The sequence below is a fragment of the Salmo salar genome, chromosome ssa27 (assembly GCF_905237065.1).
Source record: "Salmo salar chromosome ssa27, Ssal_v3.1, whole genome shotgun sequence".
Taxonomy (NCBI): domain Eukaryota; kingdom Metazoa; phylum Chordata; class Actinopteri; order Salmoniformes; family Salmonidae; genus Salmo; species Salmo salar.
In genome coordinates, this window is record NC_059468.1 from 2,866,418 (window position 1) to 2,884,493 (window position 18,076).

General features: G+C 46.6%; 1 protein-coding gene across 2 annotated transcripts in view; it reads left to right on the forward strand.

Moving 5' to 3' along the window:
- The window catches only part of LOC106588200 (RNA-binding motif, single-stranded-interacting protein 3), a 251,388-nt gene that overhangs the window by 57,928 nt on the left and 175,384 nt on the right, over positions 1–18,076 (forward strand). The window lies entirely within an intron of this gene.

Genomic DNA, 18,076 nt, shown 5'->3' on the forward strand with positions numbered 1-18,076 from the left:
CACACACACACACACACACACACACACACACACACACACACACACACACACACACACACACACACACCTACACAAAGCTCAATAAAGCCCTAATAAAATGTAGATTGGACTGCCTCCCCCAGGAACCACGGACCAGGACCTCATCAAGCTGCAACCCACAGCCCACACACACACACAGACACACACACACACTTACACACTAACAGCTTTGTTCAGCTCCAATAAATTCCTCATTAATAAAGACTGCAAATTGTGAAATACAGGCTAAAAGCGAAGTCTGCCGGTTGCGTAACATTTCCTTGGACATCTTTCCAGAAATATCCCAGTCAAATGCAGCCAATTATTTTATGATCTTTTGGAATCGGAATGCTCTGTCCAGTATTTGGTAATGCTCCTACTATGTCAGAAGTCCCGCATGTCTTGATCTTGACCCATCAAAATTCCATTAGCTAGACAGCAAACACGATACGACAATGGAGGCACTCAGCGTTTTGACATTGCATATCTCTTAGCCACATAGTCAGTCCCATTTTGTATAATCTCACTGTAGATAGTGTCCAATAAAACATTCCTTTTGCCGTTTACTGGAACATTGGACATACACCATCACTGCCTCGCTGTCCTCTGGTGGATGCTTCACTTTCTCCCACACACTCTTGCTTTAGCATTTCTCTCCCCTGTATTTTTTGCCATTCGCCTTGGTCAAAGGCATTGTCTAAGTGCCCCCAAGGTTGCCCGAGGTCTGCTCTGCCAATGAAAATCCAATGCCAATGAAACTTTAATTAGCCAGCCACTGTTTCAGGCACAGGCGGGTAGGAACATTTTCACAAAGGTCATCTGGTGCTGAAGTCTGTGACACCCGGGTCCCCCTCTGGTGTTTTTTTTCCTTCTCCGGTCTGCTGAACCCACACCTCCTCCACCCATGTCCCAATCCCACCCCAATCCGCTCCACCCCACCACAATGGCATCCTCCCTTGGCCCGTCGCCTTGTACCCCAGGTTCATGTTAACCTGAAACATCCGAAATGAGCCTCTGCCGTCTTCAGAACATGTTGAGTCCTAGTTTTGTTTTTCAAGCACCTCTGTCGCCTCTGTCGCTATTTTCTCTAATCAGTATCATGGGGTTGTCTCACTCTGCATATGTGTGAGTAGCAGTGTTTTCCTCTCAGAGATTGGTCTTGAAAACCCGACCCTAGGCAACAGTGACTAGAGTCTGGTTACAATGACGGACTCTTTTGACAACTTCAATAAGGAAGAAAAAAATGAGGAGTCCTCTTCAGACAGACAACTCTCTCAACAAATCATGATGCCAGAATGTCGCGATTCGAAACCAAAGTTTGTAGTTGATGCTTACGAGCCACTTGCGAAATGCAGAAACAAAATGTTGTTTGATTTGAGTCCTTGTGTTGTGCTGAGCCGTACTGGTTCCCGAGACAGGGTTTGCGGGGTCACACGCACTCTGAAACAGCCCCAGCAGCCTAGACTACCCGTATCTCCAAAGCAAGCACAGTGCCGCCAACGGATGCATTCTTGAGAGTGTGCCATATCGTAGCTGCTGATTGGAGGTCGTTACACACTGCCTGAGAGATGTTTGGAAACGTAAAAGTTCTCTCAACGACGCAGCAAGCTACACTCTCCCACAAGTCCTCACACTTAACTGCTACAACTTCCTCTATTACTTCAAACATGGCCAAAATAAAAGAGAATCAATGGCCACATAAAATAAAAGAGGAACAATGGCCACAGAGTTTCTAATTATATGCATCGAGAGCAGTTGGATTTGAGAGTGTGCTTAATCTGTGTTTTATTCAGTTGGCTGGATCTGTAGCTCTCCAGAACCATCAGCCTGATATATGGGCATGGAGAAGCAGCCAGAGAAGTGGGTTTTGGCTGAACACCCAGAGTGAAAGGCAAGGATGGAACAGCCATTACCATGAGAAAAATGCATGGACAAGTGGACAGGTGGGGCAAGGGGGGCAGGAGGGGCACGGGGGCAGGTGGGGCACGGGGGGCAGGAGGGGCAGGGGGGGCAGGAGGGGCACGGGGGCAGGTGGGGACAGGTGGGGCACGGGGGGCAGGAGGGGCAGGTGGGGTACGGGGAGCAGGTGGGGCACGGGGGCAGGTGGGGCACGGGGGCAGGTGGGGTACGGGGAGCAGGTGGGGCACGGGGGTAGGGTGGGGTACGGGGATCAGGTGGGGAACGGGGAGCAGGTGGGGTACGGGGAGCAGGTGGGGCACGGGGGCAGGAGGGGCACGGGGGGCAGGTGGGGTACGGGGAGCAGGTGGGGTACGGGGGGCAGGTGGGGTACGGGGCCAGCGGTTGAGCAGTGCTGAGGTTTTCTTGTTTGCAGTCCACCACCCAGGAGAGGTAAAGGGGATGAGGCCGCAGGTTCTTTTGAGGAGCTAGACTTAGGGCCCACACTTGGAATAACAGGGGCATTCATTCTCCCTGCCAGTGGTCCAAATCCATAAATCAAAAAGCCAAGATTGAATGGACCACAGAGCTCTCCTCCCTACCCTCCCTCCCTTCGATCCTCCTCCCTTCTGCCTCTTCTGTTCTTCCCTGCCTACCGTTCTCCCTCCATCCCTCCCTTCTGGTTCTCTGCACCCAATTACAGCTGTGGACCGGCTACAGCTGTGCCCTCTGTCATGCTGCTTTCCCTAGCGCGGCGCCTGATCAAATGGAGAGAAACCCAAATCAAGAGCTAATCACCGCCAATTGTCCAAATAACCTTTCCCATGTGTGGCGAGGGAAGGAGGGAGGAGTGAGAGGGTGGGAAGGGAGGGGTTGGAGCGCCACACAGCAGAGGAAGGGTTGACCCTGGGACCACCTGTTCCACAGAGCCTCTGCGATCCGAAGCGCCAAATTATCCCAAATGATTCTGAGGCCCTCTGTTGACACAAGCCGGCCGGCTATCAGAGCCCCCCGATCCCACGGGCTCCTTTTCAACAAACTGCCAAAGGGAGGAAGTGTGAGAGAAGACACTCCAGTCGGCCCAGCCTCAGCTCTTTCGGCTCAGTCATCGATGCCCTGTCCGCCCAATGCTTTTCGGTCCAGCTCTGTCAGAACGGGCCGAGATAGCGGTGCTTAACCTCTGAGGTGGCGAGACAACTGCAGGAACGCCCAGACCGAACTCCTCCCCCACCCCACCAACAACACGTTGTCAACCAGATGCTCTGGATGTTTCGGGAACAGAAAGAATCACTCTCTCACTTGATCTTACTCTTGTTCTGTCTCTCATTGCCACTTCGCTACAATACTCGGCAACAACAGAAATTGGCATGTGCTTTGTGTAGTGAATTTACATGGTAATTTACTTGCCTGGTTCAAACTAACAGTATACAAAATGCCTGTATCCTCCACAACATTGAACTGGAGAGCAGTTGCTGTGCAGTGGCTGATATGCCTCCAGGCAATCTCCTACATTATTCATCCCCCCCATTACTGTTTAGTTCATTGGGATCCCCATTACAGTATCTTCCAAAAATAGTCACACCCCTTGACTTTTCCACATTTTGTTGTGTTACTGCCTGAATTTAGAAGGGATTCAATTGAGATGTTTTTGCCACTGGCCTACACACAATACGCCGTAATGTCAAAGTGGAAGTATGTTTTTAGTAATTTGTACAAATTAATAAAACATCAATAAGTAATCATCCCCTTTGTTATGGCCTAAATAAGTTGAGTAAAAAGTTGCTTAACAAGTCACATAATAAGTTGCATGGACTGGATGCAATAATAGTGTTTAACATGATTTTTGAACGACTACGTATCTGTAAAGTCCCTCAGTCGAGCAGTAAATTTGTTAACACTTTACTTAACATCCAGTGTCATAACACATTATAACAAGATCATAACCATGTCATAATGTCATCAAATCAAATCTAATGAAATTGTATTTGTCACATGCACCGAATACAACAGGTGTAGACTTTACAGTGAAATGTTTACTTACAAGCCCTTAACCAACAATGCTTTAAGAAGTTAAGAAAAAAATACAAATAAGTAGATAATAAAATAGATAAGTAAAAATTTAAGATAGAAAATAAAAGTAACAAATAATTAAACAGCAGGAGTAAAATAACAAGCGATGCTATATACAGGGGGTACCAGTACAGTCAATGTGTGGGGGCACCGGTTAGTTGAGGTAATTGAGGCAATATGTAGCTAGAGTTAAAGTGAATATGTATAGATTATAAACAGAGAGTAGCAGCTGTGTAAAAGAGGGGTCTGGGTAGCCATTTGATTAGCTGTTCAGGAGTCTTATGGCTTGGACCTCGACTTGGCACTCCGGTACCACTTGCCGTGCGGTAGCAGAGAGAACAGTCTATGACTAGGGTGGCTGGAGTTTTTGACAATTTTTAGGGCCTTTCTCTGACACCGCCTGATATAGAGGTCCTGGATGGCAGGAAGCTTGGCCCAGTGATGTACTGGGCCGTACGCACTACCCTCTGTAGTGCCTTGTGGTCGGAGGCCGAGCAGATGCCATACCAGGCGGTGATGCAACCAGTCTGGACGCTCTCGATGGTGCAGCTATAGAACCTTTTGAGGATCTGAGGACCCCATGCCTAATCTTTTCAGTCTCCTGAGGTGGAATAGGCTTTGTCGTGCCCTCTTCACGATCGTCTTAGTGTGTTTGGACCATGATAGTTACCCTTTAGCTCAGTGCGGTTGTTGCCTGTAATCCATGGCTTCTGGTTGGAGTATGTACGTACGGTCACTGTGGGGACGACATCATCGATGCACTTATTGATGAAGCCAGTGACTGATGTGGTGTACTCCTCAATGCCGTCGTAAGAATCCCAGAACATATTCCAGTCTGTGCTAGTAAAACAGTCCTGTAGCTTAGCATTAGCTTCATCTGACCACTTTCTTATTCACCGAGTCACTGGTGCTTCCTGCTTTAGTTTTTGCTTGTAAGCAGGAACCAGGAGAATATAATTATGGTCGGATTTGCCAAATGGAGGGCGAGGGAGAGCCTTGTACACATCTCTGTGTGTGGAGTAAAGGTGGTCTAGAGTATTTTTCCCTAATGGTTGCACATTTAACATGCTGATAGATATGAGGTAAAACTGATTTGAGTTTCCCTGCATTAAAGTCCCCGGCCACTAGGTGTGCCGCCTCTGGATGAGCGTTTTCCTGTTTGCTTATGGCCGTATACAGCTCACCGAGTGCGGTCTTAGTGCCAGAATCGGTCTGCAGTGGTATATAGACAGCTACAGAAAATATAGATGTAAACTCTCTTGGTAAATAGTGTGGTCTACAGCTTATCATGAGATACTCTAACTCAGGTGAGCAAAACCTTGAGACTTTCAACAGCACCAGCTGTTGTTTACAAATATGCATAGGCCGCTGCCCCTTGTCTTACCAGAGGCTGCTGTTCTATCCTGCCAAAAAGCTTAAAACCCGCCAGTTGTATGTTAATCATGTCGTCATTCAGCCACGACTCGGTTAAACTATAAGATATTACAGTTTTTAATGTCCCATTGGTAGGATATACGTGCTCGTATTTCGTCTATTTTATTATCGATTGATTATACATTGGCTAATAGAACTGATGGTAAAGGTAGATTACCCTCTCGGCGACGGATCCTTACAAGGCACCCGGACCGTCGTCCACTATACCTCCGTCTTGAGGGCCTTGTCGGGTGTCTGGAGTAAATCTGTCCAATCCGACTCGTTGAAGAAGAAGAAGAATTCCTCCAGTACGGGGTGAGTAATCTCTGCCCTGGACATGGTGACAGAAACATTATGTACAAAATAAGTTACAAATAACACGAAAAAACATACACAATAGCACAATTGGTTGCGGGATCGTAAAACGGTGGCCATCTCCTTTGGCCCCGTTATTACAGCATAACAGCTGACATAACTTGTCATAACCTGTCATAATATGGTAACAACACTGTCATGACCCATATATTTACACCTGTTTTGACATATATTGTGCTATTTTATGGCTAGTTATGACACCTACATAAGAGTGTCAAAACCCACTTGTCACGTCCTGACCAGTATTAGGGATTATTTGTATTGTAGTTTGGTCAGGACGTGGCAGAGGGTATTTTGTTTATGTGGTTTGGGGTGGTGGTTTATTTAGTAGGGTGTTTGGTTAGTTAGTTCTGGGTTATGTTCTGTGTTAGTATTTCTATGTTCTTTCTGGTTAGTTGTATATCTATGTCTAGTTAATTGGGGTTGGACTCTCAATTGGAGGCAGGTGTTTTCTAGTTGCCTCTGATTGAGAGTCCTATATATGGGTATGTGTTTGGTTTAGTGTTTGTGGGAGATTGTTTCTTGTTTTGCCGTGTGTGCCTGACAAGACTGTCTAGTTCGTTTGTGTTTGTTGTATACGTGTTTATTTTGGTTTTTCCTTCTTTGTCCGTAAGAAAGAAGATGAGTATACACTTCCCTGCTGCATTTTGGTCCTCTCCTTACGATATGCGTGACAGAATCTCCCACCAATCAAGGACCAAGCAGCGGGGTAAGGAGCAGAAGAACAAATAAATGGACTATCGGGAGAAATGGACCTGGGAGGAAATTCTGGACGGGGCTGGACCTTGGCACCAGGCTGGGGACTACCGTCTCCCTCCGGAAGAAATCGAGGCAGCCAAGGCGGAGAGGCGTCGGTACGAAGCTATATACGCGCCGATAAAGCACGAGAGGCATCCCCAATACATTTTTTGGGGGGGGCACATGGGTAGTTTGGCTGGGCCAAGGGTGAGCCCTAAGCCAGCTACCCATGCTTATAGGAAGGATCGTATGGAGTGGAGAGCGCCGTTTTTTGCAGAAGTGCGCATGATCTCGCCCATACACACGCACAGTCCAGTGCGAGTTATTCCAGCCCCTCGCAGATGTCGTGCTAGAGTGGGCATCCAGCCTGGTAGGAGGATGCCTGCACAGCGCGTCTGGTCGCCGGTACACCTCCTAGGACCAGGCTACCCTACTCCCGCTCTACGCACGGCAACCATCAGGCCCCTGCACAGCCCAGTTCGCCCTGTACTAGCACCCCGCTCGTACAGGGCTGCTAGTTCCATCCAGCCAGGACGGTTGTGCAGGAGGTGCGTTCAAGACCGCCTGTGCACCTTCATGGCCCAGTTTTTCCAGTTACTGCCTCGTGCTGACCCGGAAGTTCGAACCCCTAGTCTGGCACGTCCAGTACCAGCACCACGCATCAAGCTTCCAGTGAGTCAGCCCTGTCCAGTACAGCCTGTTCCTGCTCCTCGCACTAGCCCTGAGGTGCGTGTACCTAAACTGGCATTTCCAGTACCAGCACCACGCATCAAGCTTTCAGTGCGTCAGCCTAGTCCGACTCGTCCTGTTCCCGCTCTCTGCACTAGCCCTGAGGTGCGTGTCTCCAGCCTGGTACCTCCTCTACCAGCCCCACGCATCAGGCTTCCAGTGCGTCAGCCCAGCCTCGAGAGTCCAGAGACAGTGCCCCGTCCAGAGGGTCCGACAACAGTGTCCAGTCCAGACTATCTGGCAACAGTGTCCAGTCCAGAGTATCCGGCAACAGTGTGCAGTCCAGAGTATCCGGCAACAGTGTGCAGTCCGGAACCGAGTGAGTCTGCATACAGTCCAGAACCAAGTGAGTCTGCATACAGTCCGGAACCAAGTGAGTCTGCATACGATCCGGAACCGAGTGAGTCTGCATACAGTCCGGAACCAAGTGAGTCTGTCTGTGATCCGGAACCGAGTGAGTCTGTCTGCGATCCGGAACCGAGTGAGTCTGTCTGCGATCCGGAACCGAGTGAGTCTGTCTGCGATCCGGAAACGAGTGAGTCTGTCTGCGATCCGGAAACGAGTGAGTCTGTCAGCGATCCGGAACCGAGTGAGTCTGTCAGCGATCCGGAATCGAGTGAGTCTGTCAGCGATCCGGAACCGAGTGAGTCTGTCAGCGATCCGGAACCGAGTGAGTCTGTCTGTGATCCGGAACCAAGTGAGGTTAAATATAACTTTGAACTGTGTGAGTCTGCCTACAGCTCGGAACCGAAGGAGTCTGCCTACGGTCTGGAACCAAGCGAGTCTCCCTACAGTCTAAAGGGTAGAAGACCGGAGCCAGAACCACCTCCAGTTTAGGTGGGTTGGGGAGGGGGGGTGTAGGCAGACTCACTCGGTTCCGGATCGCTGGAGGTGCATCCGAGGTATGCACCTTTGGGGGGGGTAATGTCACGTCCTGACCAGTATTAGGGATTATTTGTATTGTAGTTTGGTCAGGACGTGGCAGAGGGTATTTGTTTATGTGGTTCGGGGTGGTGGTTTATTTAGTAGGGTGTTTGGTTAGTTAGTTCTGGGTTTTGGGGTTATGTTCTGTGTTAGTATTTCTATGTTCTTTCTGGTTAGTTGTATATCTATGTCTAGTTAATTGGGGTTGGACTCTCAATTGGAGGCAGGTGTTTTCTAGTTGCCTCTGATTGAGAGTCCTATATATGGGTATGTGTTTGGTTTAGTGTTTGTGGGAGATTGTTTCTTGTTTTGCCGTGTGTGCCTGACAAGACTGTCCAGTTCGTTTGTGTTTGTTGTATACGTGTTTATTTAGGTTTTTCCTTCTTTGTCCGTAATAAAGATGAGTATACACTTCCCTGCTGCATTTTGGTCCTCTCCTTACGATATGCGTGACACCCACTTTTATTCAAATGTGTTTTTTCCCTGCCAAGAAGTTTCCTTTCGTTTCAAAGTTTTTTTCTTAAGTCCTTTGTTGTTATTGTAATGAATTCTTTCCAGAATTATTTGTTTCAGCATGTCCTGACAGTCCTGTGTCACGTTACTTGGACAAAGTAAATATACTTTATGACACTGTCAAGAAGCATTGTGACCATCATAATCATATAAGCCAGATTGGCCTATCAGGAACATCCCCTAATACCAAAAAATATCAGCATGTAAAGTAGCTCGTTAGCTGTAAAATTGCCTCAACAAACTGCACTATCAATTTTGGAGTCTACAATCTCACCATGTTCAACCTGCAGACCGATGTGCCGCCCAGAGTGGAGTCTAACATTCACAACAACAGATATACTTTTGAGGAGATGGGAAACGTTGCCCATACTACGTCAATGGGCCTCACGGTGCATTCTGCGACAAGAAGCGCTCCTTCTATTGTGCTCTAGCTCGAAAACCCAACATTAGCCCAAATTTCGTCAACAAGAAGTACAACATTACAAATCTTTTCTGAGATGTGAGATAATTAACTTGCTATCTGTAATATCGTATAACTTTGGAATCGTGACATTTCATAATTTCGAGGAAAATAGGCATGTTTCAAAACATATACACTGGCTTTGAGAATGGATTGCATGACTATTAGCTTAGCAACTGCCTGACGCAGCATGACAACGCCATTGGTCAACAGTCTGCTGGGTGGGGTGTTATATGTTCCTTAAATCATTGGATTCCTATCTCCTTTCTATAATATCTCTGGCAACGGCACCATGCAATTCACCCTGGATTAAAGAGGCAGACAAATAGGAAAAATGTGCTACACCCTTAAATTACACATTTCTCGAGGTAGAAATATCGCAAAAATATGATCAATGGATCATTCAAGAGACAAGGTAAAAATCGTTCTGCCCCTGAACAAGGCAGTTGACCCACTGTTCCTAGGCTGTCATTGTAAATAAGAATTTGTTCTTAACTGACTTGCCTAGTTAAATAAAGGTTAAATATAATAATAATAATTGTCTTCAGCAGCATCTGTTTCCTACCTCTCCTTAGTATTAGGCATTTGTTTTAGAGTATTCGAGATGGGAACTAATGGAGAAAGTCAAAGCTTGTAGCGCTGCTTCAGCTGTGACACGTGTAGATTGGGGAGTGATGGGTGAGAGAAAAATATATATTTTGAATTCAGGTTGTAACTCATCAAATTGTGGAATATATCAAGGGGTATGAATATTTTCTGAAGGAACTGAATGTCTGTTTGAAGTGTATGCAAATAGATTATACAAGTGGTTAGGCATTTTCAACACACAGACCAGAAGAGTAAACCATTTCTCCCCGACCATGAAACACTATCGGGTATGTTGTTGATGTTAGTTCTGTGTGTGCAGTTAAGGGCAAGGCGTGCTGCCTTGTTTTGAGCCAGCTGCATCTTTGCTAGGTCTTACGTTGCTGACCCTGACCATATTACTGGACAGTGCATTCGGGAAAGTATTCAGACATTGATGCTGTTGACCCGGATCACTGGTTGCTGCGGAAAAGGAGGAGGTCAAAAGGGGGGTGAGTGTAACCGATGTGAAATGGCTAGTTAGTTAGCGGTGGTGCGCACTAATAGCGTTTCAATCAGTGACGTCACTCGCTCTGAGTGTATTCAGACCCCTTGACTTTTTCCATATTTTGTCACAGCCTTCTTTTAAATTGATTTAAAAAAAACTATCTACACACAATACCCCATAATGACAAAGCAAAAATAGTTTTTTCGTAAATGTTCCAAATGTATTAAAATACAAAACTGAAATATCACATTTACATAAGTATTCAAACCCTTTACTCAGTACTTTGTTGAAGCACCTTTGGCAGCCATTACAGCCTCGAGTATTCTTGGGTATGATAATACAAGCTTGGCACACCTGTATTTGGGGAGTTTCTCCCATTCTTCTCTGCAGCGTTACTGCACAGCTATTTTCAGGTCTCTCCAGAGATGTTTGATCAGGTTCAAGTCCAGGCTCTGGCTGGGCTCTGGCTGGGCCACTCAAGGACATTCAGAGACTTGTCCCGGTGCCACTCCTGCGTTGTCTTGGCTGTGTGCTTACGGTCGTTGTCCAGTTGGAAGGGGAACCTTTGCCCCAGTCTGAGGTCCTGAGTGCTCTGGAGCAGGTTTTCATCAAGGATCTCTCTGTACTTTGCTCCGTTCATCTTTCCCTCGATCCTGACTAGTGTCCCAGTCCCTGCCACTGAAAAACATCCCCACAGTATGATGCTGCCACCACCATGCTTCACCGTAGGGATGGTGCCAGGTTTCCTCCAGATGTGATGCTTGGCATTCAGGTAAAAGAGTTCATCAGGCCAGAGAATCTTGCTTCTCATGGTCTGAGAGTCCTTAAGGTGCCTTTTGGCAAACTCCAAGTGGGCTGTCCTGTGCTGAGGAGTGGCTTTCATCCGGCCACTCTACCATAAAGGCCTGATTGGAGGAGTGCTGCAGGGATGGTTGTCCTTCTGGAACGTTCTCCCATCTCCACCGAGGAACTCTAGAGCTCTGCCAGAGTGACCATCGGGTTCTTGGTCACCTCCCTGACCAAGGTCCTTCTCCTCCGATTGCTCAGTTTGGCCGGGCGGCCAGCTCTAAGAAGAGTCTTGGTTGTTCCAAACTTCTTCCATTTAAGAATGATGGAGACCACTGTGTTCTTGGGGATCTTCAATGCTGTAGAAATGTTTTGGTACCCTTCCCCAGATCTGTGCCTCAACAGAATCCTGTCTCGGAGCTCTACAGACAATTCCTTCGACCTCATGGCTTGGTTTTTGCTCTGACATGCACTGTCAGCTGTGGGACCTTATATAGACAAGTGTTTGCCTTTCCAAATCATGCCCAATCAATTGAATTTACTACAGGTGGAATCCAATCAAGTTGTAAAAACATAAGGATGATCAATGGAAACAGGATCCAATTGAGCTCAATTTCGAGTCTCTTAGCAAAGGTTCTGAATACTTATGAATATCGGGTATTTGGCTTTTCATAGGCTTGGCTTTTCATCGGCACTACCTCTGTTTGTACAGCCAGTTACAGTTAGTTAATCTCTGCTCGGTAGTGGCAGGTAGCCTAGCATTTAAGAGTGCTGAGTCAGGTTGCTGGTTCGAATCCCAGAGTTGACTAGGTTAAAAATCAAGCATTGAAACTTTGCATTGCAAAATATAAGGCTGCTATTTGAAATAAAAACACGGACTATGTTATTGTGCGCCACTGCATCAACGCCAACCATGGCTCACCTTCCTCTCTGCGCTTTGTAGCCATAGAACATGTCCAAATTTCACCAAAAGGAGGTGACATCGTACATAAGCCAAAACAAAGAGAGGCATTCTGGCAGTACTCCTTAGACACTGTGGGTTCAAAGGTGCTAACCTATGATTTTTCACTGTCCTCGTTTCTATAATGTTGTTGCCTTGATTTTTTGAGACTCTGTGTCTCCGGATTCACAGACACCCAAATATCACCTACAGTTGTAGTGGGAAGTTTACATACACTTAGGTTGGAGTCATTAAAACTCATTTAACAACCACTCCACAACTTTCTTGTTAACAACTATAGTTTTGGCAAGTCGCTAAGGACATCTACTTTGTGAATGAAACAACTAATTTTTCCAACAATTGTTTACAGACAGATTATTTCACTTATAATTCACTGTATCGCAATTCCAGTGGGTCAGAAGTTTACATACACTAAGTTGACTGTGCCTTTAAACAGATTGGAAAATTCCAGAAAATGATATCATGGCTTTAGAAGCTTCTGGTAGGCTAATTCTATGTTGGCCTGATATGGTTCCCAATCAGAGGCAACTGTCATTCGTTGTCTCTGATTGGGGATCATATTTAGGCAGCCTTTTCCCACTGGGTTTTTGTGGGATCTTGTATTTTGGTTAGTTGCCTGTGAGCATGCCATTTACGTCACGTTTCGTTTGTGCGTTATTGTTTTGTTTGGTGAGTTTCATTTATTAAAATATACTGCTCAAAAAAATAAAGGGAACACTTAAACAACACATCCTAGATCTGAATGAAAGAAATAATCTTATTAAAAATGTTTTTCTTTACATAGTTGAATGTGCTGACAACAAAATCACACAAAAATAATCAATGGAAATCCAATTTATCAACACATGGAGGTCTGGATTTGGAGTCACACTCAAAATAAAAGTGGAAAACCACACTACAGCCTGATCCAACTTTGATGTAATGTCCTTAAAACAAGTCAAAATGAGGCTCAGTAGTGTGTGTGGCCTCCACGTGCCTGTATGACCTCCCTACAATGCCTGGGCATGCTCCTGATGAGGTGGTGGATGGTCTCCTGAGGGATCTCCTCCCAGACCTGGACTAAAGCATCCGCCAACGCCTGGACAGTCTGTGGTGCAACGTGGCGTTGGTGGATGGAGCGAGACATGATGTCCCAGATGTGCTCAATTGGATTCAGGTCGGGGGAACGGGCAAGCCAGTCCATAGCATCAATGCCTTCCTCTTGCAGGAACTGCTGACACACTACAGCCACATGAGGTCTAGAATTGTCTTGCATTAGGAGGAACCCAGGGCCAACCGCACCAGTATATGGTCTCACAAGGGGTCTGAGGATCTCATCTCGGTACCTAATGGCAGTCAGGCTACCTCTGGCAAGCACATGGAGGGCTGTACGGTCCCCCAAAGAAATGCCACCCCACACCATGACTGAACCACCGCCAAACCGGTCATGCTGGAGGATGTTGCAGGCAGCAGAACGTTCTCCACGGCGTCTCCAGACTCTGTCACGTCTGTCACATGTGCTCAGTGTGAACCTGCTTTCATCTGTGAAGAGCACAGGGCGCCAGTGGCGAATTTGCCAATCTTGGTGTTCTCTGGCAAATGCCAAACATAATGCACGGTGTTGGGCTGTAAGCACAACCCCCACCTGTGGACGTCGGGCCCTCATACCACCCTCATGGAGTCTGTTTCTGACCATTTGAGCAGACTCATGCACATTTGTGGCCTGCTGGAGGTCATTTTGCAGGGCTCTGGCAGTGCTCCTCCTGCTCCTCCTTGCACAAAGGCGGAGGTAGCAGTCCTGCTGCTGGGTTGTTGCCCTCCTACGGCCTCCTCCACGTCTCCTGATGTACTGGCCTGTCTCCTGGTAGCGCCTCCATGCTCTGCACACTACGCTGACAGACACAGCAAACGTTCTTGCCACAGCTCGCATTGATGTGCCATCCTGGATGAGCTGCACTACCTGAGCCACTTGTGTGGGTTGTAGACTCCGTCTCATGCTACCACTAGAGTGAAAGCACCACCAGCATTCAAAAGTGACCAAAACATCAGCCAGGAAGCATAGGAACTGAGAAGTGGTCTGTGGTCCCCACCTGCAGAACCACTCCTTTATTGGGGGTGTCTTGCTAATTGCCTATAATTTCCACCTGTTGTCTATTCCATTTGCACAACAGCATGTGAAATTTACTGTCAATCAGTGTTGCTTCCTAAGTGGACAGTTCGATTTCACAGAAGTGTGATTGACTTGGAGTTACATTGTGTTGTTTAAGTGTTCCCTTTATGTTTTTGAGCAGTGTATGTGTAACTCTACGCACGCTGCGCCTTGGCCTCATCCTTACGACGAACGTGACATAATTTGAGTTAATTGGAGGTGTACCTGTGGATGTATTTCAAGGCCTACCTTCAAACTCAGTGCCTATTTGCTTGACATCATGGGAAAATCAAAAGCAATCAGCCAAGACCTCAGAAAAAAATTGTAGACCTCCACAAGTCGTATTCATCCTTGGGAGCAATTTCCAAATGCCTGAAGGTAACATGTTCATCTGTACAAACAATAGTACACAAGTATAAACACCATGGGACCACGCAGCCGTCATACCACTAAGGAAGGAGACGCGTTCTGTCTCCTAGAGATGAATGTACTTTGGTGTGAAAAGTGCAAATCCATCCCAGAACAACAGCAAAGGACCTTGTGAAATGCTGGAGGAAACAGGTACAAAAGTATCTATATCCACAGTAAAAGGAGTCCTATATCGACATAACCTGAAAGGCTACTCAGCAAGGAAGAAGCCACTGCTCCAAAACCGCCATAAAAAGCCAGACTACGGTTTGCAACTGCACCTGGGGACAAAAATCTTACTTTTTGGAGAAATGTCCTCTGGTCTGATGAAACAAAAATAGAACTGTTTGGCCATAATAACCATCGTTATGTTTGGAGGAAAAAGGGGGAGGCTTGCATCCCAACTGTGAAGCACAGGGGTGGCAGCTTCATGTTGTAGGGGTGCTTTGCTGCAGGAGGGACTGGTGCACTTCACAAAATAGATGGCATCATGAGGCAGGAAAATTATGTGGATATATTGAAGCAACATCTCAAGACATCAGTCAGGAAGTTAAAGCTTTGTCGCGAATAGATCTTCCAAATGGATGATAACCCCAAGCATACTTCCAAAGTTGTGGGAAAATGGCTTAAGGACAACAAAGTCTAGGTATTGGAGTGACCATCACAAAGCCCTGACCTCAATCCTTTAGAACATTGTAAAGAACTGAGAAAGCGTGTCCGAGCAAGGAGGCCTACAAATCTGCCTCAGTTACACCAGCTCTGTCTGTAGGTATGAGCCAAAATTCTCCCAACTTATTGTGGGAAGCTTGTGGAAGGCTACCCAAAACGTTTGACCCAAGTTAAACAATTTAAAGGCAATGCTACCAAATACTAATTGAGTGTATGTAAACTTCTGACCTCTGGGAATGTGATGAAAGAAATAAAAGCTGAAATAAATAATTCTCCCTACTATTATTCTGACATTTCACATTCTTAAAATAAAGTGGTGATCCTAACTGGCCTAAGACAGGGAATTTTTACTAGGATTAAATGTCAGGAATTGTGAAAAACTGAATTTAAATGTATTTGGCTAAGGTGTATGTAAACTTCCAACTTCAACTGTATGTATATTTTGATATGGCCTATTGATTAACGTCACCATTTACCTTGAAACATGTTATCATTCCAAACGTTTTACAATGTTGTGTCTCAATGGGCAACTAGGCTATAAATAGGAGCTAAGTGCAATGGTCAGGTCACTCTGAGGAAGACCTCAGCCTGACGTTGACACGTCAGTCACCTGTTCACTTCCTATACAATGGGTGGAAGTGAGCAATAATGGAAATCAATTTCTGCCTTTTTTTGTGGGTGCTCCAATCTTTTCTACCTTGAATTAGTCAGTTTGGAAGTTTTTCTTGGGAAACCATTTTCATGATTTTTGTCATTGTTGTTGAGCACCCCTCCTTTCCTTTGTTTGCTGAAGCGCGAAGGCCCAACTGAACTATTGGTAAAAAAATGGGTCAGTGTTACCTTGAGCAAGGCACTTAACCCTAAATCGCTCTGGATAACAGCATAAGCTTAATGACTAAAATGTCATTGTAAATGAAAGCCCCCCCCCCCCCCCATTACAGTTGCAGCAGCCTAAAGACTGATTGACTTGAGGACAGGAAGCTGACCCCTCAGGACTCTACAGTTTACTTCTCTCCCAGGTGCTTTGACGTACCCTCCCTCTCGCTCTCCATCCCTTCCCCCGCTTTCTCTCTCGCTCTTTCCCTTTTATCTGGAGTAGTGTGGAGAAAGCAACACAGATGAGATGTGTTCATTTGTGCGTGTCAGACAGAAATGCGTGGCATGTCGGCTTGACAGGTTGTAGACGGGTGTGGACAAACATTCTGGAATGCTGAAGCTTGAAAGAGAACTGTGGTAATAGCTATACTAGTGGAAAATAGCCATACTGTACACTGTACCCATTACTCCTTCTATTAAACATACAAGTCCACACACATACAAGTACACACACAAACACACAGACATTTTTCTCTCCCACTCACTCCATTAAAAGCACTCCAAATCTATAGTGGAGCCACTGTGGTCGTTCACTCTCGTTCTCTCTTTCTCTCATTCTTTTGTTCTCTCACTCTCTCGCTCTCGTTCTCTCTCCCCCTCTCTCTCCCGCTCTCTCTCTCTCTCTTTTTTGCTCCTTCTCTGGCTCTCTCCCTCCCTCCTTCTGGTACATGTGGGTGGAGATCTCTGTAGTGAGCTACAATCTGATGACCGGCCAGCATCTTTCACCAGCACTACCTGTCAGAAATGCATTATCCCGTGTGTGTGTGTGTGTGTGTGTGTGTGCGTGCGTGCGCGCATGCATGCATGCGTGCTCAGAGTGAGTTTGTGTTTGTGTGGGTGTTAGTGTGTCCATGCGTTCAGCGTGTGAGTGTGTGCATGTGTGTGTGTGTTATTTTTGGCCTGATACAGATCCTGGGGTGACAATGACATCACCACTAAATAATTCTCAGGTCATCTGCAGGCACTAACTCAACATGGCCAACACTGCTATTGGAGGCTAGTCAGGCTAGCCTCAGTTAAAGCCTCTTAAACTTGACAACAAAGAGCCAGATCCCAGATGAGGTTAAACTGGCCAAATACAACCCAGTCTTGGGTGTGATCACATTTTGGACAGCCCTGGGCCAGTTGACAGGGTTTCTTGAAACCAGAAAATGATTGGCCTAATCCACCGGGTCACAATTTGTCAAAGAGCCGTTGTTGCCAGAAGCGCAATTTTCATAATTCATATTCGACGCAGTAATGTCAGGATGACATTTTGAAATAGAACGGTTGTCTTCCACAGTGGGAATACGTCCCACAGTGAGTAGGACCGGAGGGTGAGGAGGGCCAAAGAGCTTAGACCTGCAGATCATATAAAACCGTTGTATCACCTGATAGAAGCAGGGAGAGAAGAGCTTAACCGACAACAGTAACATCTTGTACAGTGGTAGTGCAGTGGCCATGCTGTGGAATATCTTCAAAGGGCAGGTCCCTCTACAGTACACAAGTACAGCTCAGGAGAGTGGAGCGTGATTGATTTTGATTCAGTGCTACTCGAGTGAGCAGCGGCTCTCCCCCCTGCCAGGTGTCCATCAGGATAGAGCAGACTAGTTCAGCAGTGTACAGCACTTGCCTGTCTGTCTCCGCAGTACACTGGGAGACTGGGGCTGCATCCCGAGTGGCACCCTATTCCCTATATAAAGCCCTGGACTCTGGTCAAAAAGGGAAATGTAGTGCCATTTGGAACACACTTTGGGCCTCCTCGCCTGCCCTAACTCTCTGTCCTGTAGTCACAGAGGAAGCTCCTATGCTTCCAGGTGTACTGGTCCTAGTCCTTATTGCCCCACTTCACAAATAGCTGTGATTTGACCCCTGTCTGCCAGGCTCACCTTTAGAGCTCTGAGAGGGGTCGGCTGAGCTTGAGGGTCAACCGGAATGTGGCACTAACTCAGGGGCCCGGGATTACAAGGTGCCATACCTTGATGTAACACACCTCTCTCTCTCGCTCTCTCTCGTTCTTTCCCGTTTCACTTATCTGCTTACACTTTATCGCTCACACTT